Genomic DNA, 6,717 nt, shown 5'->3' with positions numbered 1-6,717 from the left:
CCTCTGTAGTTTCCTCCATTATCTGGATTTTTATTGAGCCTTACTCATTTACCAGAAAAATGGAAATAATATTCTTCTTTTTCCGCACACTTTTAAAAACCTTAAATTGTAATTGTTCACTAAAACAGACAAGGCCACGGCTTACCTTCTGAGTAAGTGTCTTGCCGAACGTCTCACAGATTGTAGAAGTCATCGTGAAGCTTTGTAGCTAATAATCTCATGTGATTGTATTAAAATTTGCTTAGGGAAACTGGGATGATGAGTCTGGAATAAATTTGGAATTTAGTCATCAACTCTATGGCTTTAGGGTCTGTATTTGTTTTCCCGTATTGCTTTTTCACCCTCTGACATGTGCATATCTAATGTGTTATATGCTCTGTTCCTCTATAATAAATGTATTTAAACTTTAGCTAGGCATAAGCATAAATAGCATTTGTATATGTGATGTTATAAAGCTTATGATATTTTCTAAATATAGTTCTTTAGAGAAAGTTTTAAATTAAAAAATATAACCAAAATTGATGTGAAAGATATTCAAAGCAGATAGTTTGGTTCATTGTATTTTACTCAGATCTACTTGAATAAGTGTAGGTTTGTGTAATTTGTATATAAAATCTACAGAAAAAAATGATTTTTAATAATTATATTCATTTTCCCAATTAATTTTGAATAATTGAAATGAAAATAGATTGTAAAAACACATGTTGAAGCTGTTTTCTGTCATATAGTTTACTTCCAACATAATGAATATCTAAAAATAAAATCAGTCATTAGTAAGAATTTGCTCTATCATCTAGCCCATATTGTACCAGGCACTGGGGAAGGATGGCCAAGTATTGCAAAGCATTTCGTGCCTTTTTATTTTAATAGACCAAAGGATTTTGTGCTTCCACTGTAAGATACTAGATAGAGTAAAATACTTCAATAAAAGGAAATACAAAGGAAAGAATGTTTTATGTAATGCATGAGAATTTCACACTGTTATCTACCAATCAGATCACTTTTCATATAAATAAACTTCTCTGGGATAAAAGGAATAAAGCAAATAGTGAGCCTCCACATATTTCTAAAACATGGCATATAGTTTATGAAAATTGATCCATAAAGGACATGGGTTTTAGAATGTGGGGACTTTGATCTGCAGCCTTGACATTTAGTTGCACCAATGGCATGTGTAGGAACTATTGACAGAGATTATGTGAATATTGCCCCAGGTCTCAGGGCAGTGACTGGCATTCAAGAGCCTGAGGAGTCACTAAAGGGAAAGAAAACACAGTCCCCTTATGGCAGGAGGTTACTGATGAGTGATACAGTTACATTCAGGGGGAAAGACGTCTACCCCGCTGTGCACATAGCCTTTGAATTTATTCTTACCACTGGGAGATTGAAAACTGACTGCAGAACTGACACTGACTTTGAAAAGTAGTGGCATTTGGAGTCAGTAAGCATCCAGAAAGCACATTTGATCTTTGTCAATACTTAAAGACGAGTAAAACCCATTCTTTGTGTCCCACTGTTCCCATGAGAACAATTTAGGATTTTTCCTCTGAAGATTGAGTAGGAATTTATTCTTGTAGAATTTCTCAACCCACAACAAAATTCAAAGAGAAATCCTGCTTATAAGTTACAAAATGTTATTCCACTCATCTTCTGTATCTCTTTATGTGATATCTAATAATAGTGGAAAGTTATAGCCCCTGTCTTTTCTAGTGATGTATTTTCTGTATTTGCCCAGTATTTTAAGTTTTTCCCCTTTATATCGAATATCTGTTATTTACAAAGTGTCAGGGCTGCTGACCTGCAAAACCAAACATTTCCAGCATTATATCAATAAAGTTCTTGAAAAGACATTAATACTTTTACATCTCTATAGGAGTTTCAAAATATTCCTTAGTTCAATTCCCATTGTCTGAGAAAAGTATAATATAATTAAATACAGATGTTTTCTACACATTCTCTAAAATACTTAGAGATACCATTCATTAATTACAAATAGGCAGAAGTCTTCCAACTTTTTTAAGTGTAATCTATTTGGTATATTTCCAGTTCACTGTGAGAAAGTTTAGGTGTATATTTGCACTAAATAGAAAAGCACTGAAGTACCGTAAAGTAATAGTTTTTACTTCAGCATTTGTCCTATTTTAATGACTCAACAGTTATTACAAAAAAGTAAGCAATAAAATACCATAATTAAACATATGTGATGATTGAGGAAACTGGGATAATTTTCACATAAAGCTACATCATACTAAATGAAATCTGGAGAAGTGGCATTTGATCATATAATATAAATACCAGGACAGCTGTAATAGTCTCACTTTTCTGTGGATGCCTGGTTATCAGTCTCTGAGGTCTACTTGATTTAAAAGAAGTTGGTAAGAAGATTCTGTCTTTTTGATCTGCATATAATACTAAATGCTTTCATTTTCTTTTTAACCTATGTTGGTGCTGAGTTGCTAGTATACACTAGCAAGATTTAAGGAACTAAAGCTGGAACCAGAGTAAGGAAAGTCCTAATGACCTTAAAATGAATCAAGTGGCCCCAGGGGTGTTCCCAAAGCAGTGAGCTAAATTCAGAACCTCTCCTGACCTCTCAGGACTCAGCCAGACAGGGGGAGCCTAGGAACAGTCAGCTACAGAAGTCTCATTTGCCTGCAGAAATCTGACCTTTGTCATGCAAAGTGGCCCTTTACTTCCTTCCCCTAAGGAGAATCATAGTTGCTCATACCTTTCGGGCTTTTGGAAACCTCAGAATTCTGTGAATCGTTAGCTCTACTCAGTTCCTATTTCAGTTTTCTTTCAAACACAAGAATTGAGAGTCTTTAGCTCTTTTCCTAACAATGAATGTCAAAGACTTTCAAATTAAGTTGAGAATAAAATAATTGTTTTTAATTTTTATGTTTATCGCCCACACTTAAATAAGTGTTCCCTTTTAGAATTACCCTCTGATGGCCTCTGTTCTATAACACAAGAATTTGTTGATTCTGAGATTTGTATTATTTTGCTGAACTTTAGGTTTTTCTGGCTGTAAATTATATCATGTGGTAGTAGGTTTTTTTTTTTTTTTTTTTGGCCAGTATAATACACTGCTGGACTGATAATAAACTATAAAATAGGGAAAGGAAGCTTCTGGGTCCAGCTACTTCTAAAATAGAACATATTTCCCACAGAGATACTACATATGCAGTGACTTTGAACTGACCTTCAAAACCATTTGAACTGGATTCTTTTCCAATGACTGTGTGCATATGTTTCATAAAATATTATGGTAAAAAATTCTAGAGGTTTTATGCTCCGTTATATTATTGGGGTCTGACCCAGTGAACTTTGCCTTACTTTGAATGTTACAGTCTTTCCATTTAATACTTCTGAACAAAGTGGCTGGCTAGATTTAACCTCTTAAAGAGCACAAGCCATATAAAGCTAAAGCTTGGCTTGGGCTAGTAAGGCTGTTCCAGCCCCACTGAAATATTCTTTTTAATGGTCAGCAACAGTAGAATAAGACTCAAAGATGGAAGGGGTCCAAACATAAGTTAAGGTTTTGGAAGGCCAATGTCATTTTCCACACTGAGTAATTGGAAAGAAGGCAGAGATGAGACATACAACTTTATAAATCTCCCTCAGAATAGCAGTTAGAAGTTGTGTAGTGGTACCTTGGTGACCTTTTCAAGTTATTATAATCCAGAATTAGTACAAGGAGATTTTTAAACAATGTTTTAAAATCTCTCTTGCTCTGTTTTTCTCTCTTCCTTTTTCTAGTTCTATGTCTTTCTCATAACACACAAACACACGTGCATGTGCACCCATGGACATGCACACACATTTCTGCACAGATTTCACTAAGATAGCACTTATGTTTATACAGATATTCACTCAGAATCTTATTCTAGATTGGCTAAAACCGGGGTATTTTTATATATCTAAGTACTCTAGCTTAGTTCTGTTGTAGTGGCGCTTGCTTACAGTGATTGAAATACACTCTTTCTGATCAGTCTTAGAACAGTTCCTCCGGAATTGAGAAGCACTGGGGCTTCCCTGGTGGTGCTAGTGGTAAAGAACCCATCTGCCAGTACCTTAGACTTAAGAGACATGGGTTTGATCTCTGGGTCAGGAAAATCTCCTGGAGGAGGGCATGACAACCCACTCCAGTATTCTTGCCTGGAGAACCCCACGGACAGAGGAGCCCGGCAGTCGGACACAACTGAAGTGACTTAGCACACGTGCACGTGGCACAGTAACACAGGCTTTGAATCCACTCCTGGATTGAAATACAGGTTCTCAAGCTTGGGAAATTTTTAACCTCTTAAGGTCGTCTTTCTGTCATCCGTAAGATAGGAATAATTATTGCTGTTGGTTCATACAGTTATTTTGAGGATTCAATTAAGTAATGCATGTCGTGCACTTAGAATCATACCTAAGATTAAGGAAATGCTTGGATGGAACGTTCTTTACTGCTGTTTCTAGTTGATAAAAGACTGAATTTCATTTATTTTCATCAGTGAAAACTGAATTGCTTATTGTTGTGTAAAGTCTTTTTAAAGACTTGTATTCTGCCACCTTATTGATAAAATGAGAAAACTGAGGAGAAAGAGAGAAAAGTATTCACTGTAAGTGCTCTGCCTCTTGCAATGCTAAATGTCAAGATGGGAATAAAGGTTTTTGTTAACTTTGCACATTATCTGGCATTTGGGATCCTAGTATGGTGTACAAAAATAGCAGTGGACTTGTTTCTTTCCTTCACCGTAGGAAGAGCTCTTATTGATGCTCTGTCCTCACTAGGGTCACACTGAGTTTTAATTTCTGCCATTGACTTCATTTTTAAATCAATAAACTTTTAATTTTTGGAACAGTTTTAGATTTACAGAAAAATTGACCCATAGCACAGACGGTTCCCATATTACTTTCCCCACTGTCGCGTCGTCTCTGCTCTTGTTAACATCTTGCAAAGTGTGGTATTTTTGGTGCAATTAATGAATGCCTAATGGAGAAAGCAATGGCACCCCACTCCAGTACTCTTGCCTGGAAAATCCCATGGACCGAGGAGCCTGGTGGGCTGTAGTCCATGGGGTCGCTGAGGGTCGGACACGACTGAGTGACTTCACTTTTTCACTTCATCAGTACATTATTGTTAATGTACCCCATAATTTATATTAAGGTTTACTCTTTCTGCTTCCCTGGTGGTTATTTTGACAAATGCAAAATGTCATAACATGTACCCACTATTACAATATAATGCAAACTTGTTTCACTACCCTAAAAATCCTCTGTTCTCCATTTATTTACCCCTCCATCCTCCAACCCCCAATAACCACTTATAGTTTCACTGTCTCCATGGATTTACCTTCTGTAGAATGTCATATATTTGAAATCATACAGTACGTAGCCATTTCAGACAAACTTCTTTCACTTGGCAATGTGTATTTATGATCCCTCCATGTTTTCTGGCTTGAAGGCCCTTTTTAGCACTGAATAATAATGCATTATATGGGAGGAGCCACATCTTGTTTAAACATTTACTTGTTGAAAGGTGTTCTGGTTCCTTCCAAGTTTTAGCAATTATGAATCAAGTGGCCCTAAACATTCACATGCAGGTTTTTATGTGGATGTATATTTTCAGCTCAGTTAAATGAAAGCCTAAGCATGCAGTAGGTGGATTTTATGGTAAGACTATGTGTAGTTTTGTCAGACACTGTCATTGTATTCTGAAGGGGCTGTACTGTTTTGAATGCTGACCAGCAATGGATCAGATCTACCAGTAGTGGATCAAGAGTTTTCCAGCACTTGGTATTTTCAGTTTAGTGTTTTGAATTTTAACCATTCTAATAGGTATATATTGCCAACATCCGCTGGATCATGGAAAAAGCAAGAGAATTCCAGAAAAACATCTATTTCTGCTTTATTGACTATGCCAAAGCCTTTGACTGTGTGGATCACAATAAACTGTGGAAAATTCTGAAAGAGATCGGAATACAAGACCACCTGACCTGCCTCTTGAGAAATCTGTATGCAGGTCAGCAAGCAACAGTTAGAACTGGACATGGAACAACAGACTGGTTCCAAATAGGAAAAGGAGTACATCAAGGCTGTATATTGTCACTCTGCTTATTTAACATATGCAGAGTACATCATGAGAAACACTGGGCTGGAAGACGCACAAGCTGGAATCAAGATTGCCAGGAGAAATATCAATAACCTCAGATATACAGATGACACCACTCTTACGGCAGAAAGTGAAGAGGAGCTAAAAAGCCTCTTGATGAAAGTGAAAGAGGAGAGTGAAAAAGTTGGCTTAAAGCTCAACATTCAGAAAACAAAGATCATGGCATCTGGTCCCATCACTTCATGGCAAATAGATGGGGAAACAGTGGAAACAGTGTCAGAATTTATTTTGGGGGGCTCCAAAATCACTGCAGATGGTGACTGCAGCCATGAAATTAAAAGACGCTTACTCCTTGAAAGGAAAATTATGACCAACCTAGATAGCATATTAAAAAGCAGAGACATTACTTTGCCAACAAAGGTCTGTCTAGTCAAGGCTATGGTTTTTCCAGTAGTCGTGTATGGATGTGAGAAAACTGAGCGCTGAAGAATTGATGCTTTTGAACTATGGTGTTGGAGAAGACTCTTGAGGGTCCCTTGGACTGCAAGGAGATCCAACCAGTCCATTCTAAAGGAGATAAGTCCTGGGATTTCTTTGGAAGGAATGATGCTAAAGCT

General features: G+C 36.8%; 1 protein-coding gene across 9 annotated transcripts in view; it reads left to right on the top strand.

The window, feature by feature from the left end:
• Positions 1-6,717, top strand: part of HDAC9 (histone deacetylase 9) — a 1,025,726-nt gene that overhangs the window by 558,522 nt on the left and 460,487 nt on the right. The gene's annotated exons all lie outside the window — the stretch shown is intronic.

The sequence above is a fragment of the Bison bison genome, unplaced genomic scaffold (genome assembly GCF_000754665.1).
Source record: "Bison bison bison isolate TAMUID 2011002044 unplaced genomic scaffold, Bison_UMD1.0 scf7180017864044, whole genome shotgun sequence".
Classification (NCBI taxonomy): domain Eukaryota; kingdom Metazoa; phylum Chordata; class Mammalia; order Artiodactyla; family Bovidae; genus Bison; species Bison bison.
This window is presented reverse-complemented; position numbering and strand designations above follow the sequence as displayed.